We start from the raw sequence: 17960 nt of genomic DNA, 5'->3' as shown, positions 1-17960 counted from the left end.
TCTCTCTCTCTCTCCCTCTCTCTCCTTCTCTCTCACAATCTCTTCATAACTCTCCTTCTCTCTCCCTCTCTCCTTCTCTCCTATCTCTGCTTCTCTCTCCCTCTCTCCTTCTCTCTCCCTCTCTCCTTCTCTCTCCCTCTCCTCTTCTCTCTCCCTCTCCTCTTCTCTCTCCCTCTCCTCTTCTCTCTCCCTCTCCTCTTCTCTCTCCCTCTGCCTTTCTCTCTCATTCTCTCTCTCTCTATATCTCTCTCTCCCCTTCTCTCTCATTCTCTCTCTCTATCGCCCTATATCTCCCTCACTTCTTCTCTCTGACTCTCTCTCTCTCCCTCTCTCTCCCTCTCTCTCCTTCTCTCTCACTATCTCTCCATAACTCTCCTTCTCTCTCCCTCTCTCCTTCTCTCCCTCCTTCTCTTTCATTCTCTCTTACCCTCTCTCCCTGTCTCTCCCTCTCTCCTTCTCTCTCCCTTGCTCTCCTTACCTCTCTCCTACTCTCTCCCCATCTCTCCTTCTCTCTCTCCCTCTCCCTCTCTCTCCCTCCCTCTCTCTTCTTCTCTCTCCCTCTCTCTCCCTCCCTCTCTCTTCTTCTCTCTCCCTCTCTCCCTCTCTCTCCTTCTCTCTCCCTCCCTCTCCTTCTCTCCCTCTCTCACCTTCTCTTTCCCTCCTTCATTCTCTCTTACCCTCTCTCCCTGTCTCTCACTCTCCTTCTCTCTCCCTTGCTCTCCTTATCTCTCCTTACCTCTCTCCTACTCTCTCCCTCTATATCTCCCTCTCGCCTTCTTTCTCTCTCTCTCCCGCTCTCCCTCTCTCTCCTTCTTTATCCATCTCCCTCATTCTCCTTCTCTCTCCCTCTCTCCCCCCTCCCTCTCTGTTTCTTTCATTCTCTCTCTCTCTCTCTCTCTCTCTCTCTCTCTCTCTCTCCTTTTTGCTCCCTCTCTCCTTTTTGCTCCCTCTCTCCTTTTTGCTCTCTCTCTCCTTTTTGCTCCCTCTCTCCTTTTTGCTCCCTCTCTCCTTTTTGCTCCCTCTCTCCTTCACTCTCCCTCTCTCTTTCTCTCATTTTTCCCTCTCTCCTTCTCTCGCCCTCCCTCTCTCTCTTTCGCCTTCCCTCTCCCTCCTCTCCCCCTCTTTCATTCTCTCTCCCTCTCTCTTGCTCTCAGGCTCTCCCCTCCTCTCCCTCTCTCTCCTTTTTCCCTCTCTCCTTCTCTCGCCCTCCCTCCCTCCCTCCCTCCCCCTCTCCCTCTATCTCTCCTTTCTCCCTCTCTCTTTCTCTCTCCCTCTCTCTCTCTCCCTCTCTCTCCTTTTCTCTCTCATTTTCTCTCACTCTCTCTCATTCCATCTCTCTCGCTGTCTCTTCTCTCCTTCTCTCCCTCTCTCTCCTTCTCTCCCTCTCTATCTCTCCCTCTCTCTCACTCTCTCTCCCTCTCTCTCACTCTCTCGCCCTATCTCTCCTTCTCTCATTCTCTCTCTCTCCTTTTCTCCCGTTCTCTCCTCTCTCCGTCTCTCCTTCTCCTTGTTGCTGTGTTCCTCCCACCTCCCACCTCCCTCCTCCAGAACACTGAAAAGCCTGAATCATTGATTCAGAGTCAGTAAAACAGTAAGAGGTTGATTCATTGAATCATAGATCATATGACTCAATGACTCATAGTACTGTTACAGTACTGTTACACCATTCCATCCCCCTGAGAATAAAAATGTAATTTAAACACACACACACACGCAGATACACACGCCCCTCCATAATACAATTATTCCTATATTACAGACATAATCGTACTGTTACACAGACACCTTTACACACATCTTCTCCTCCCCTCTTCACCCCCACACACAGCAACCATCCCACTGATCACCCACTACATACATCATCCATCCCACTGATCACCAACTACATACATCATCCATCCCACTGATCACCCACGACATACATCATCCATCCTACTGATCACCCACTACATACATCATCCATCCCACTGATCACCCACGACATACATCATCCATCCCACTGATCACCCACTACATACATCATCCATCCCACTGATCACCCACTACATACATCATCCATCTCACTGATCACCCACTACATACATCATCCATCCCACTGATCACCCACTACATACATCATCCATCCCACGGATCACCCACTACATATATCATCCATCCCACGGATCACCCAGAAAGAAAGAGTGTGGGGATGGGGGGGAGAAAGAGGGAGAGAAGGAGTGTGGAGATGGGGGGGAGGGAGAAAGGGGGAGAGAAGGAGTGTGGAGATGGGGGGGGAAGGGGGAGAGAATGAGTGTGGGGATGGGGGGGAGAAAGGGAGAGAGAAGGAGTGTGGGGATGGGGAGAGAGAAGGAGTGTGGGGATGGGGAGAGAGAAGGAGTGTGGGGATGGGGAGAGAGAAGGAGTGTGGGGATGGGGAGAGAGAAGGAGTGTGGAGATGGGGAGAGAGAAGGAGTGTGGAGATGGGGAGAGAGAAGGAGTGTGGGGATGGGGAGAGAAGGAGTGTGGAGATGGGAGAGAGAAGGAGTGTGGGGATGGGGAGAGAGAAGGAGTGTGGGGATGGGGAGAGAGAAGGAGTGTGGGGATGGGGAGAGAGAAGGGGTGTAGGGATGGGGGGAGAGAAGGAGTGTGGGGATGGGGGGGAGAAAGGGGGAGGGAAGGAGTGTGGAGATGGGGAGAGAGAAGGAGTGTGGGGATGGGGAGAGAGAAGGAGTGTGGGGATGGGGAGAGAAGGAGTGTGGGGATGGGGAGAGAAGGAGTGTGGGGATGGGGAGAGAAGGAGTGTGGAGATGGGGGGAGAGAAGGAGTGTGGGGATCGGGGGGAGAAAGGGGGAGGGAAGGAGTGTGGAGATGGGGAGAGAGAAGGAGTGTGGGGATGGGGAGAGAGAAGGAGTGTGGGGATGGGGAGAGAAGGAGTGTGGGGATGGGGAGAGAAGGAGTGTGGAGATGGGGAGAGAGAAGGAGTGTGGGGATGGGGAGAGAAGGAGTGTGGAGACGGGGAGAGAGAAGGAGTGTGGGGATGGGGAGAGAAGGAGTGTGGGGATGGGGGGAGAGAAGGAGTGTGGGGATGGGGAGAGAAGGAGTGTGGGGATGGGGAGAGAGAAGGGGTGTGGAGATGGGGAGAGAGAAGGAGTGTGGAGATGGGGAGAGAGAAGGATTGTGGGGATGGGGGAGAGAAGGAGTGTGGGGAAGGGGGGAGAGAAGGAGTGTGGGGAAGGGGGAGAGAGAAGGGGTGTGGAGATGGGGAGAGAGAAGGAGTGTGGAGATGGGGAGAGAGAAGGATTGTGGGGATGGGGGAGAGAAGGAGTGTGGGGAAGGGGGGAGAGAAGGGGTGTGGAGATGGGGAGAGAGAAGGAGTGTGGAGATGGGGAGAGAGAAGGAGTGTGGGGAAGGGGGGAGAGAAGGAGTGTGGGGATGGGGTGGAGAGAAGGAGTGTGGAGATGGGGAGAGAGAAGGAGTGTGGAGATGGGGAGAGAGAAGGAGTGTGGAGATGGGGCGAGAAGGAGTGTGGGGATGGGGAGAGAGAAGGAGTGTGGAGATGGGGAGAGAGAAGGAGTGTGGGGATGGGGAGAGAAGGAGTGTGGGGATGGGGAGAGAGAAGGAGTGTGGAGATGGGGAGAGAGAAGGAGTGTGGGGATGGGGAGAGAGAAGCAGTGTGGGGATGGGGAGAGAGAAGGAGTGTGGGGATGGGGAGAGAGAAGGAGTGTGGAGATGGGAGAGAGAAGGAGTGTGGGGATGGGGAGAGAGAAGGAGTGTGGGGATGGGGAGAGAAGGAGTGTGGGGATGGGGAGAGAGAAGGAGTGTGGGGATGGGGAGAGAGAAGCAGTGTGGGGATGGGGAGAGAGAAGGAGTGTGGGGATGGGGAGAGAAGGAGTGTGGGGATGGGGAGAGAGAAGGAGTGTGGAGATGGGGAGAGAGAAGGAGTGTGGAGATGGGGCGAGAGAAGGGGTGTGGGGATGGGGGGAGAGAAGGAGTGTGGGGATGGGGTGGAGAGAAGGAGTGTAGGGACGGGGGGAGAGAAGGAGTGTGGGGACTGGGGGAGAGAAGGAGTGTGGGGATGGGGGGAGAGAAGGAGTGTGGGGATGGGGGAGAGAAGGAGTGTGGGGATGGGGAGAGAGAAGGAGTGTGGGGATGGTGAGAGAGAAGGGGTGTGGGGATGGGGGGAGAGAAGGAGTGTGGGGATGGGGGGAGAGAAGGAGTGTGGGGATGGGGAGAGAGAAGGAGTGTGGAGATGGGGAGAGAGAAGGGGTGTGGGGATGGGGGGAGAGAAGGAGTGTGGGGATGGGGAGAGAGAAGGAGTGTGGAGATGGGGAGAGAGAAGGAGTGTGGGGAAGGGGGGAGAGAAGGAGTGTGGGGATGGGGTGGAGAGAAGGAGTGTGGAGATGGGGAGAGAGAAGGAGTTTGGAGATGGGGAGAGAGAAGGAGTGTGGAGATGGGGAGAGAGAAGGAGTGTGGGGATGGGGAGAGAAGGAGTGTGGGGATGGGGAGAGAGAAGGAGTGTGGAGATGGGGAGAGAGAAGGAGTGTGGAGATGGGGCGAGAGAAGGGGTGTGGGGACGGGGGGAGAGAAGGAGTGTGGGGACTGGGGGAGAGAAGGAGTGTGGGGATGGGGAGAGAGAAGGAGTGTGGGGAAGGGGGGAGAGAAGGAGTGTGGGGAAGGGGGGAGAGAAGGAGTGTGGGGATGGGGGAGAGAGAAGGAGTTTGGAGATGGGGAGAGAGAAGGGGTGTGGGGATGGGGGGAGAGAAGGAGTGTGGGAATGGGGGGAGAGAAGGAGTGTGGAGATGGGGAGAGAAGGAGTGTGGGGATGGGGGAGAGAAGGAGTGTGGGAATGGGGGAGAGAAGGAGTGTGGGGATGGGGGGAGAGAAGGAGTGTGGGGAGGGAGGGGAGAAGGTGTGGGAATGGGGGGAGAGAAGGAGTGTGGGGACTGGGGGAGAGAAGGAGTGTGGGGATGGGGAGAGAAGGAGTGTGGGGATGGGAAGAGAGAAGGAGTGTGGGGATGGGGGGGAGAAGGGGTGTGGGGATGGGGGAGAGAAGGAGTGTGGGGAAGGAGGGGAGAAGGTGTGGGAATGGGGGGAGAGAAGGGGTGTGGGGATGGGGGGAGAGAAAGAGTGTGGAGATGGGGAGAGAGAAGGAGTGTGGGGATGGGGAGAGAGAAGGAGTGTGGGGATGGGGGGAGAGAAGGAGTGTGGGGATGGGGGAGAGAAGGAGTGTGGGGAAGGAGGGGAGAAGGTGTGGGAATGGGGGGAGAGAAGGGGTGTGGGGATGGGGGGAGAGAAGGAGTGTGGATATGGGGAGAACGAAGCAGTGTGGGGATGGGGAGAGAGAAGGAGTGTGGGGATTGGGAGAGAGAGGAGTGTGGGGATGGGGGGAGAGAAGGAGTGTGGAGATGGGGAGAGAGAAGGAGTGTGGGGATGGGGAGAGAGAAGGAGTGTGGGGATGGGGGGAGAGAAGGAGTGTGGGGATGGGGGAGAGAAGGAGTGTGGGGAAGGAGGGGAGAAGGTGTGGGAATGGGGGGAGAGAAGGGGTGTGGGGATGGGGGGAGAGAAGGAGTATGGATATGGGGAGAGAGAAGCAGTGTGGGGATGGGGAGAGAGAAGGAGTGTGGGGATTGGGAGAGAGAGGAGTGTGGGGATGGGGAGAGAGGAGGAGTGTGGGGATGGGGGAGAGAAGGAGTGTGGGAATGGGGGAGAGAAGGAGTGTGGGGATGGGGGGAGAGAAGGAGTGTGGGGAGGGAGGGGAGAAGGTGTGGGCATGGGGGGGAGAAGGAGTGTGGGGACTGGGGGAGAGAAGGAGTGTGGGGATGGGGGGGAGAAGGGGTGTGGGGATGGGGGAGAGAAGGAGTGTGGGGAAGGAGGGGAGAAGGTGTGGGAATGGGGGGAGAGAAGGGGTGTGGGGATGGGGGGAGAGAAGGAGTGTGGAGATGGGGAGAGAGAAGGAGTGTGGGGATGGGGAGAGAGAAGGAGTGTGGGGATGCGGGGAGAGAAGGAGTGTGGGGATGGGGGAGAGAAGGAGTGTGGGGAAGGAGGGGAGAAGGTGTGGGAATGGGGGGAGAGAAGGGGTGTGGGGATGGGGGGAGAGAAGGAGTGTGGATATGGGGAGAGAGAAGCAGTGTGGGGATGGGGAGAGAGAAGGAGTGTGGGGATTGGGAGAGAGAGGAGTGTGGGGATGGGGAGAGAGGAGGAGTGTGGGGATGGGGAGGAGAGAAGGGGTGTGGGGATGGGGGGAGAGAAGGAGTGTGGGGATGGGGGAGAGAAGGAGTGTGGGGAAGGAGGGGAGAAGGTGTGTGGAGATGGGGAGAGAAGGAGTGTGGGGATGGGGAGAGAAGGAGTGTGGAGATGGGGAGAGAAGGAGTGTGGGGAAGGAGGGGAGAAGGAGTGGGAACGGTGGGAGAGAAGGAGTGTGGGGATGGGGAGAGAGAAGGAGTGTGGGGATGGGGAGAGAAGGAGTGTGGAGATGGGGAGAGAGAAGGAGTGTGGGGATGGGGAGAGAGAAGGGGTGTGGGGATGGGGGGAGAGAAGGAGTGTGGGGATGGGGGGAGAGAAGGAGTGTGGGGATGGGGGAGAGAAGGAGTGTGGGGACGGGGGGAGAGAAGGAGTGTGGAGATGGGGAGAAAAGGAGTGTGGGGATGGGGGAGAGAAGGAGTGTGGGGAAGGGGGGAGAGAAGGAGTGTGGGGAAGGGGGGAGAGAAGGGGTGTGGGGATGGGGAGAGAGAAGGAGTGTGGAGATGGGGAGAGAGAAGGAGTGTGGGGAAGGGGGGAGAGAAGGAGTGTGGGGATGGGGTGGAGAGAAGGAGTGTGGGGATGGGGGAGAGAAGGAGTGTGGGGAAGGAGGGGAGAAGGAGTGTGGGGAAGGAGGGGAGAAGGTGTGGGAATGGGGGGAGAGAAGGGGTGTGGGGATGGGGGGAGAGAAGGAGTGTGGAGATGGGGAGAGAGAAGGAGTGTGGGGATGGGGAGAGAGAAGGAGTGTGGGGATGGGTGGAGAGAAGGAGTGTGGGGATGGGGGAGAGAAGTAGTGTGGGGAAGGAGGGGAGAAGGTGTGGGAATCGGGGGAGAGAAGGGGTGTGGGGATGGGGGGAGAGAAGGAGTGTGGATATGGGGAGAGAGAAGCAGTGTGGGGATGGGGAGAGAGAAGGAGTGTGGGGATTGGGAGAGAGAGGAGTGTGGGGATGGGGAGAGAGGAGGAGTGTGGGGATGGGGAGAGATAAGGGGTGTGGGGATGGGGGAGAGAAGGAGTGTGGGGAAGGAGGGGAGAAGGTGTGGGAATGGGGGGAGAGAAGGGGTGTGGGGATGGGGGGAGAGAAGGAGTGTGGGGATGGGGAGAGAGAAGGAGTGTGGGGATGGGGAGAGAGAAGGAGTGTGGGGATGGGGAGAGAAGGAGTGTGGAGATGGGGAGAGAGAAGGAGTGTGGGGATGGGGAGAGAGAAGGGGTGTGGGGATGGGGGGAGAGAAGGAGTGTGGGGATGGGGGGAGAGAAGGAGTGTGGGGACGGGGGGAGAGAAGGAGTGTGGAGATGGGGAGAGAAGGAGTGTGGGGATGGGGAGAGAAGGAGTGTGGAGATGGGGAGAGAAGGAGTGTGGGGAAGGAGGGGAGAAGGTGTGGGAATGGTGGGAGAGAAGGATTGTGGGGATGGGGAGAGAAGGAGTGTGGGGATGGGGGGGAGAAGGAGTGTGGGGATGGGTAGAGAAGGAGTGTGGGGATGGGGTGGAGAGAAGGAGTGTGGGGAAGGAGGGGAGAAGGTGTGGGAATGGGGGGAGAGAAGGAGTGTGGGGACTGGGGGGAGAAGGAGTGTGGGGATGGGGAGAGAAGGAGTGTGGGGAAGGAGGGGAGAAGGTGTGGGAATGGGGGAGAGAAGGAGTGTCGGGATGGGGAGAGAAGGAGTGTGGGGATGGGGGGCAGAAGGAGTGTGGGGAAGGAGGGGAGAAGGTGTGGGAATGGGGGGAGAGAAGGGGTGTGGGGATGGGGGGAGAGACGGAGTGTGGGGATGGGAGGAGAGAAGGAGTGTGGGGATGGGGAGAGAGAAGGAGTGTGGGGACTGGGGGAGAGAAGGAGTGTGGGGATGGGGAAGAGAAGGAGTGTGGGGACGGGGAAGAGAAGGAGTGTGGGGACGGGGGGAGAGAAGGACTGTGGGGACTGGGGGAGAGAAGGAGTGTGGGGATGGGGGAGAGAAGGAGTGTGGGGATGGGGGGGAGAAGGAGTGTGGGGAAGGAGGGGAGAAGGTGTGGGAATGGGGGGAGAGAAGGAGTGTGGGAGTGTGGGAAAGGGGGGGAGTAGGAGTGTGGGGATGGGGGAGAGAAGGAGTGTGGGAATGGGGGGGGAGAAGGAGTATGGGGAAGGGGGAGAGAAGGAGTGTGGGGAAGGGAAAGGGGGAGAGAAGGAGTGTGGGGAAGGGGGAGAGAAGGATTGTGGGGAAGGGGGAGAGAAGGAGTGTGGGAATGGGGGGAGAGAAGGAGTGTGGGGAAGGGGGAGAGAAGGAGTGTGGGGAAGGGGGGGAGAGAACAGAAGAACAGTGGAAAATGGAAGAGAAACAGAAAAAGTAGGCGTGAGGGGGTAAAGACAGAGATTGAGGATAATGACAGAGCTGTTATGTGCTTAAGAACCCCCTGAAAAATCTGAATTGAAAAATACATATAATTTTTTTTAAATAAAATTAAAATAACCTTTTTTCTCTCTCACAAAAGTAGTGCACTGCGCCAATACTAGTCCTGTATTAGCGGACTGATATAGCCGACTGTAGCACAGGCCCCCAAAAATATATTCTGGATGGAGAAATGGAGAGAGGGAGAGGTGGAACAAAGATCCTCACACAGTGTGCTGTGAGCTATGCTTGCCAAGGTCATTAGTCAAGAAGCAACCTTAACCAACGAACATCATTATAGGAAGAAAATGGTACAATACACTGAACACTATGTGTGAATATACACAACTTTGCTCGTTAATGAAATACACTAACTCTGAGGTCTTAAAAACAGCATGTATGCATAGCCTGAGTATGACAGTTCTGGTCAAGTGAGCCAAGGCTCTTTTATGACTAATACATCAGGAGTCTTAATGAGTTAATCCACAGAATGAGACTAAAGAATGTTAGTTGTAAAATGGTATAACAATTACCATACATAGGAATATAAACTGAGTATACAGAACATTAGGAACACCTTCCTAATATTGAGTTGCACCCCCCTTTACTCTCAGAACAGCCTCAACTCGTCAGGGCATGGACTCAACACGGTGTCGAAAGAGTTCCACAGGGATGAAATGCAAATATTCACCACAAAGGTGTTGCACTGCACCTTTACTAAAAATATCGCAGCACCCCCACCCAAACACATCTTCCCACGGCTATGACCATAACCATTCAGAGTTAATGCCTAACCTTAATAATTCAGAGTTAATGCCTAACCTTAATAATTCAGAGTTAATGCCTAACCTTAATAATTCAGAGTTAATGCCTAAACTTAATAATTCAGAGTTAATGCCTAAACTTAATAATTCAGAGTTAATGCCTAACCTTAATAATTCACAGTTAATGCCTAACCTTAATAATTCACAGTTAATGCCTAAATTTAATAATTCAGAGTTAATGCCTAAACTTAATAATTCAGAGTTAATGCCTAAACTTAATAATTCAGAGTTAATGCCTAAATTTAATAATTCAGAGTTAATGCCTAACCTTAATAATTCAGAGTTAATGCCTAACCTTAATAATTCAGAGTTAATGCCTAAACTTAAGAATTCAGAGTTAATGCCTAACCTTAATAATTCAGAGTTAATGCCTAACTTAATAATTCAGAGTTAATGCCTAAACTTAATAATTCAGAGTTAATGCCTAAACTTAATAATTCAGAGTTAATGCCTAAATTTAATAATTCAGAGTTAATGCCTAACCTTAATAATTCAGAGCTAATGCCTAAACTTAAGAATTCAGAGTTAATGCCTAACCTTAATAATTCAGAGTTAATGCCCAACCTTAATAATTCAGAGTTAATGCCTAAATTCTATCACGCCCTGGTCTAAGTATTTTGTGTTTTTCTTCATGTATTGGGTCAGGCCAGGGTGTGGCATCGGGTTTTTTGTATTGTGGTGTGTTTTGTCCTGGGGTTCTGGTGTGTATGTATTGGATTGTAGCTAGTGGGGTTATCTAGCAAAGTCTATGGCTGTCTGGAGTGGTTCTCAATCAGAGGCCGGTGTTTATCGTTGTCTCTGATTGGGAACCATATTTAGGCAGCCATATTCTTTGAGTTTGTCGTGGGTGATTGTCCTTAGAGTCCTGATGTCTTTGTTCTGTGTTAGTTTACACAAGTATAGGCTGTTTTCGTTACGTTTTTGTAGTGTTTGTATTTAGATTCGTGTTTCGTTTGTTGAATAAACATGAATCGCAATCGACACGCTGCATTTTGGTCCGACTCTCCTTCTCACCAAGAAAACCGTAACAAATTCAGAGTTAATGCCTAAACGTAACCTTGGAACGATACAGAGAAGTAACCAAACACTTTGAAATGTGACGTAAAATGGATGAACGTCTAATTCTGACATGAGAGCTTGTTGGTGTGTGTGTTGTGTTGTGTGTTATAGTGTGTGTGCCTCTGAGAAGCTTGCTGAGAGAGAGAGAGGAGGATCAAATGTGAATTAATTAATAAGCATATAGAGAACTGAAAAGGAGGTATGACATGAAAAGAGAGAGGGACAGAAGGGGACATCTTGATGACAATGAAGAAGTCAGTCTGACCAAAGAGCCTTTGAAAAGCAACACATCCTTCAGACTTCAGACACATGTCTCCTTAGACAAAATATTATGCCTCTCATTCGCTCACAGGCAGTTCCTAAAAACTCTGGAAACGTGTAGTGTAGACAGAAGTATGTGGACACCCCTTCAAATGAGTGGATTCGGCTATTTCAGCCACACCCGTTGCTGACAGATGTATAAAATCAAGCACACAGCCTTGCAATCTCCATAGACAAATATTGGCAGTACAATGGCCTAACTGAAGAGGTCAGTGACTTTCAACGTGGCACCGTCATGGGATGCCACCTTTCCAACAAGTTAGTTTGTCAAATTTCTGCCCTGCTAGAGCTGCCCAGGTCAACAATAAGTGCTGTTATTGTGAATTGGAAACGTCTAGGAGCAACAACGGCTCAGCCGTGAAGTGGTAGGCCACAGAAACTCACAGAACAGGACTGCCGAGTGCTGAAGTGCGTAAAAAAATATCTGTCCTCGGATGCAACACTCACTACCGAGTTCCAAACTATCTCTGGAAGCAACGTCAGCACAAGAACTGTTTGTCGGGAGCTTTATGAAATGGGTTTCCATGGTTGAGCAGCAACACACAAGCCTAAGATTACCATGCACAATGCCAAGTGTCAGCTGGTGTGGTGTAAAGCTCGCCGCAATTGGATTCTGGAGCAGTGGAAACGTTTTCTCTGGAGTAATGATGCACGCTTCACCATCTGGCAGTCTGGTGAATGAATCTGGGGTTGGCGGATGCCAGGAGAACGCTATCTGCCCCAATGCATAGTGCCAACTGTAAAGTTTGGTGGAGGAAGAATAATGGTCTGGGGCTGTTTTTCATGGTTCGGGCTAGGCCCCCTAGTTCCAGTGAAGGGAACTCTTAATGCTAGAGAATTCAATGACATTCTAGACAATTATATGCTTCAGTTTAGGGAAGGCCCTTTCCTAGTTCAGCATGACAATGCCCCCGTGCACAAAGTGAGGTCCATACAGAAATTATTTGTTGACATCGGTGTGGAAGAACATGACTGGCCTGCACAGAGCCCTGATCTCAACCCCATCTAACACCTTTGCGATGAATTGGAACACCGACTGCGAGCCAGGCCTAATCGCCCAACATCAGTGCCCGACCTCACCAATGCTCTTGTGGCTGAATGGAAGCAAATCCCCACAGCAATGTTCCAACATCTAGTGGAAAGTTTTCCCAGAAGATGGGAGGTTGTTAAAGCAGCAAAGTGGGGACCAACTCCATATTAATCCCCATGATTCTGGAATGAGATGTTCGACGAGCATATGTCCACATAGTTTTGGTCATGTAGTGTATCTTTATCAAGATAGACTTTGTGAGCCTTGAGACATAAACATATCTCTTCACATATCTCTTCACAAAATCAATTGCTCATGAATGTCCATTCCTTTCCTCCACAGTCCTCAGATATGGATCTCCATTCTGTGTAGTTATTGTAAACCTTCATACGTCATATTTATTCTGCATCAAATCCTTTCCTTCACCGTCTTAAAAATTCCTCAGACATCCGGTATTTATCAGGATAGACTTCACGAGCCTTGAGTCATGAATATGTCTCTTCAGAATACCAATTTCACATCATTATCTGTTCCTTTGACTCACAGTCCAAAAGACAAATCTTGCTGCATAGCTGTATCTCTCTGTCTCAGACCTTGCTTTCCCAATGAGCACAAGACACAACTAAAACATATTTTCAAAGCCATCTTTTTGACACATTTTGCTCACTGGGTTATCTCTATCAGTACACAGTAGTAATGATGAACCTTCCTTCAGATGATTGAGGATCCCAGTCCTATTGATGGGTCACCAATACTCTGAGACTGAGACAGAGAAGGTGACAGAGGCAATAGAGCTGCCAAACTCTCTGACACGCCTTGCTATTATTCTCATCTTACTGGAAATGTTTTGTCTCTGCTCCTGGTGCTGTCTTTGACAGACTGGGTTGATGTGATGTCTCTGCTCCTGGTGCTGTCTGTGACAGACTGGGTTGATGTGATGTCTCTGCTCCTGGTGCTGTCTGTGACAGACTGGGTTGATGTGATGTCTCTGCTCCTGGTGCTGTCTGTGACAGACTGGGTTGATGTGATGTATCTGCTCCTGGTGCTGTCTGTGACAGACTGGGTTGATGTGATGTATCTGCTCCTGGTGCTGTCTGTGACAGACTGGGTTGATGTGATGTATCTGCTCCTGGTGCTGTCTGTGACAGACTGGGTTGATGTGATGTCTCTGCTCCTGGTGCTGTCTGACAGACTGGGTTGATGTGATGTATCTGCTCCTGGTATTGTCTGTGACAGACTGGGTTGATGTGATGTCTCTGCTCCTGGTGCTGTCTTTGACAGACTGGGTTGATGTCTCTGCTCCTGGTGCTGTCTGTGACAGACTGGGTTGATGTGATGTCTCTGCTGCTGGTGCTGTCTGTGACAGACTGGGTTGATGTGATGTCTCTGCTCCTGGTGCTGTCTGTGACAGACTGGGTTGATGTGATGTCTCTGCTCCTGGTATTGTCTGTGACAGACTGGGTTGATGTGATGTCTCTGCTCCTGGTGCTGTCTGTGACAGACTGGGTTGATGTGATGTCTCTGCTCCTGGTGCTGTCTGTGACAGACTGGGTTGATGTGATGTCTCTGCTCCTGGTGCTGTCTGTGACAGACTGGGTTGATGTGATGTCCATGCTCCTGGTGCTCTCTGTGACAGACTGGGTTGATGTGATGTATCTGCTCCTGGTGCTGTCTTTGACAGACTGGGTTGATGTCTCTGCTCCTGGTGCTGTCTGTGACAGACTGGGTTGATGTGATGTCTCTGCTCCTGGTGCTGTCTGTGACAGACTGGGTTGATGTCTCTGCTCCTGGTGCTGTCTGTGACAGACTGGGTTGATGTGATGTCTCTGCTCCTGGTGCTGTCTGTGACAGACTGGGTTGATGTCTCTGCTCCTGGTGCTGTCTGTGACAGACTGGGTTGATGTGATGTATCTGCTCCTGGTGCTGTCTTTGACAGACTGGGTTGATGTCTCTGCTCCTGGTGCTGTCTGTGACAGACTGGGTTGATGTGATGTCTCTGCTCCTGGTGCTGTCTGTGACAGACTGGGTTGATGTCTCTGCTCCTGGTGCTGTCTGTGACAGACTGGGTTGATGTGATGTCTCTGCTCCTGGTGCTGTCTGTGACAGACTGGGTTGATGTCTCTGCTCCTGGTGCTGTCTGTGACAGACTGGGTTGATGTGATGTCTCTGCTCCTGGTGCTGTCTGTGACAGACTGGGTTGATGTCTCTGCTCCTGGTGCTGTCTGTGACAGACTGGGTTGATGTGATGTCTCTGCTCCTGGTGCTGTCTGTGACAGACTGGGTTGATGTCTCTGCTCCTGGTGCTGTCTGTGACAGACTGGGTTGATGTGATGTCTCTGCTCCTGGTGCTGTCTGTGACAGACTGGGTTGATGTCTCTGCTCCTGGTGCTGTCTGTGACAGACTGGGTTGATGTGATGTCTCTGCTCCTGGTGCTGTCTGTGACAGACTGGGTTGATGTCTCTGCTCCTGGTGCTGTCTGTGACAGACTGGGTTGATGTGATGTATCTGCTCCTGGTGCTCTCTGTGACAGACTGGGTTGATGTGATGTCTCTGCTCCTGGTGCTGTCTGTGACAGACTGGGTTGATGTGATGTCTCTGCTCCTGGTGCTGTCTGTGACAGACTGGGTTGATGTGATGTCTCTGCTCCTGGTGCTGTCTGTGACAGACTGGGTTGATGTGATGTCTCTGCTCCTGGTGCTGTCTGTGACAGACTGGGTTGATGTGATGTCCATGCTCCTGGTGCTGTCTGTGACAGACTGGGTTGATGTGATGTATCTGCTCCTGGTGCTGTCTTTGACAGACTGGGTTGATGTGATGTATCTGCTCCTGGTGCTGTCTGTGACAGACTGGGTTGATGTGATGTATCTGCTCCTGGTGCTGTCTGTGACAGACTGGGTTGATGTGATGTATCTGCTCCTGGTGCTGTCTGTGACAGACTGGGTTGATGTGATGTATCTGCTCCTGGTGCTGTCTGTGACAGACTGGGTTGATGTGATGTATCTGCTCCTGGTGCTGTCTTTGACAGACTGGGTTGATGTGATGTATCTGCTCCTGGTGCTGTCTTTGACAGACTGGGTTGATGTGATGTACCTGCTCCTGGTGCTGTCTTTGACAGACTGGGTTGATGTGATGTATCTGCTCCTGGTGCTGTCTTTGACAGACTGGGTTGATGTGATGTACCTGCTCCTGGTGCTGTCTTTGACAGACTGGGTTGATGTGATGTACCTGCTCCTGGTGCTGTCTTTGACAGACTGGGTTGATGTGATGTACCTGCTCCTGGTGCTGTCTTTGACAGACTGGGTTGATGTGATGTATCTGCTCCTGGTGCTCTCTGTGACAGACTGGGTTGATGTGATGTCTCTGCTCCTGGTGCTGTCTGTGACAGACTGGGTTGATGTGATGTCTCTGCTCCTGGTGCTGTCTGTGACAGACTGGGTTGATGTGATGTCTCTGCTCCTGGTGCTGTCTGTGACAGACTGGGTTGATGTGATGTCCATGCTCCTGGTGCTGTCTGTGACAGACTGGGTTGATGTGATGTATCTGCTCCTGGTGCTGTCTTTGACAGACTGGGTTGATGTGATGTATCTGCTCCTGGTGCTGTCTGACAGACTGGGTTGATGTGATGTATCTGCTCCTGGTGCTGTCTGTGACAGACTGGGTTGATGTGATGTATCTGCTCCTGGTGCTGTCTGTGACAGACTGGGTTGATGTGATGTATCTGCTCCTGGTGCTGTCTGTGACAGACTGGGTTGATGTGATGTATCTGCTCCTGGTGCTGTCTGTGACAGACTGGGTTGATGTGATGTATCTGCTCCTGGTGCTGTCTTTGACAGACTGGGTTGATGTGATGTATCTGCTCCTGGTGCTGTCTTTGACAGACTGGGTTGATGTGATGTACCTGCTCCTGGTGCTGTCTTTGACAGACTGGGTTGATGTGATGTACCTGCTCCTGGTGCTGTCTTTGACAGACTGGGTTGATGTGATGTACCTGCTCCTGGTGCTGTCTTTGACAGACTGGGTTGATGTGATGTATCTGCTCCTGGTGCTGTCTTTGACAGACTGGGTTGATGTGATGTATCTGCTCCTGGTGCTGTCTTTGACAGACTGGGTTGATGTGATGTACCTGCTCCTGGTGCTGTCTTTGACAGACTGGGTTGATGTGATGTACCTGCTCCTGGTGCTGTCTTTGACAGACTGGGTTGATGTGATGTCTCTGCTCCTGGTGCTGTCTTTGACAGACTGGGTTGATGTGATGTATCTGCTCCTGGTGCTGTCTTTGACAGACTGGGTTGATGTGATGTACCTGCTCCTGGTGCTGTCTTTGACAGACTGGGTTGATGTGATGTCTCTGCTCCTGGTGCTGTCTGTGACAGACTGGGTTGATGTGATGTATCTGCTCCTGGTGCTGTCTGTGACAGACTGGGTTGATGTGATGTATCTGCTCCTGGTGCTGTCTTTGACAGACTGGGTTGATGTGATGTATCTGCTCCTGGTGCTGTCTTTGACAGACTGGGTTGATGTGATGTCTCTGCTCCTGGTGCTGTCTTTGACAGACTGGGTTGATGTGATGTCTCTGCTCCTGGTGCTGTCTTTGACAGACTGGGTTGATGTGATGTCTCTGCTCCTGGTGCTGTCTGTGACAGACTGGGTTGATGTGATGTCTCTGCTCCTGGTGCTGTCTTTGACAGACTGGGTTGATGTGATGTATCTGCTCCTGGTGCTGTCTTTGACAGACTGGGTTGATGTGATGTATCTGCTCCTGGTGCTGTCTGTGACAGACTGGGTTGATGTGATGTCTCTGCTCCTGGTGCTGTCTGTGACAGACTGGGTTGATGTGATGTCTCTGCTCCTGGTGCTGTCTGTGACAGACTGGGTTGATGTGATGTCTCTGCTCCTGGTGCTGTCTGTGACAGACTGGGTTGATGTGATGTCTCTGCTCCTGGTGCTGTCTGTGACAGACTGGGTTGATGTGATGTATCTGCTCCTGGTGCTGTCTGTGACAGACTGGGTTGATGTGATGTATCTGCTCCTGGTGCTGTCTTTGACAGACTGGGTTGATGTGATGTATCTGCTCCTGGTGCTGTCTGACAGACTGGGTTGATGTGATGTATCTGCTCCTGGTGCTGTCTTTGACAGACTGGGTTGATGTGATGTATCTGCTCCTGGTGCTGTCTTTGACAGACTGGGTTGATGTGATGTCTCTGCTCCTGGTGCTGTCTGTGACAGACTGGGTTGATGTGATGTCTCTGCTCCTGGTGCTGTCTGTGACAGACTGGGTTGATGTGATGTATCTGCTCCTGGTGCTGTCTGTGACAGACTGGGTTGATGTGATGTCTCTGCTCCTGGTGCTGTCTGTGACAGACTGGGTTGATGTGATGTCTCTGCTCCTGGTGCTGTCTTTGACAGACTGGGTTGATGTCTCTGCTCCTGGTGCTGTCTTTGACAGACTGGGTTGATGTCTCTGCTCCTGGTGCTGTCTTTGACAGACTGGGTGCTCGGTTCAGAACAGATTCTTCTTCTGATTAGTTTATAGGTTGGGAGTACTGTGGGAGTGGGAGCAGGGATGTAAGCAGTTTTGACAGTAAATCTATGGTCGGTCAGTGCCGTTTAAGATAAGGGAAGATGATAATTGTTTTTGTCAGCATGGCCTGACAAAATGTCAGCATAATGGAGGACTGTCATTCATATTCCATTCACCCAGTTCAGTGTAACATTGATAGGTTTAAACTACTACATGATACTCACATTTGACCTGTACCAATCACGAGGTTGCTACAACCTAGCCTATGAATGAAGGTTTAGAACGTAGGTGCACACAGGTGGAGAGAAAGATTTGCGGTGACAGAAGACATTTCTTTCAACAGAATTGACGGAATGAATACGCCCTTGATTGCACTCTTCTTGGAAATTCTGTCTGGAGATTTAGGATGTTTGAATGTCCCTAATCTCCTCAGCTTTAACTTCTCACGTCTACATTCCTGGCGGTCAGACATATTCAGCCCCTCTCCAATGACATTTGAATAGAAAGTGATTCTTTACCATTAAACACCAACGCGTTTCAGCACACCAGCTTTAATCAGGGTGCCTTTCACATGACTGAATAGGCTTCTCACATGACTCACTCAGGCTCCTCGGGGATTGGATATGAAATGA

The 17960-nt window shown here is 51.9% G+C and overlaps 1 protein-coding gene across 1 annotated transcript in view; it reads right to left on the bottom strand.

Annotated features, from left to right (window-relative positions):
- The window catches only part of LOC110504854 (Kv channel-interacting protein 1), a 49982-nt gene that overhangs the window by 21338 nt on the left and 10684 nt on the right, over positions 1 to 17960 (bottom strand). The gene's annotated exons all lie outside the window — the stretch shown is intronic.

The sequence above is a fragment of the Oncorhynchus mykiss genome, chromosome 31 (genome assembly GCF_013265735.2).
Source record: "Oncorhynchus mykiss isolate Arlee chromosome 31, USDA_OmykA_1.1, whole genome shotgun sequence".
NCBI lineage: Eukaryota > Metazoa > Chordata > Actinopteri > Salmoniformes > Salmonidae > Oncorhynchus > Oncorhynchus mykiss.
The sequence above is the reverse complement of the archived record's forward strand: the minus strand, read 5'-3'. Positions and strand labels throughout refer to the sequence as shown.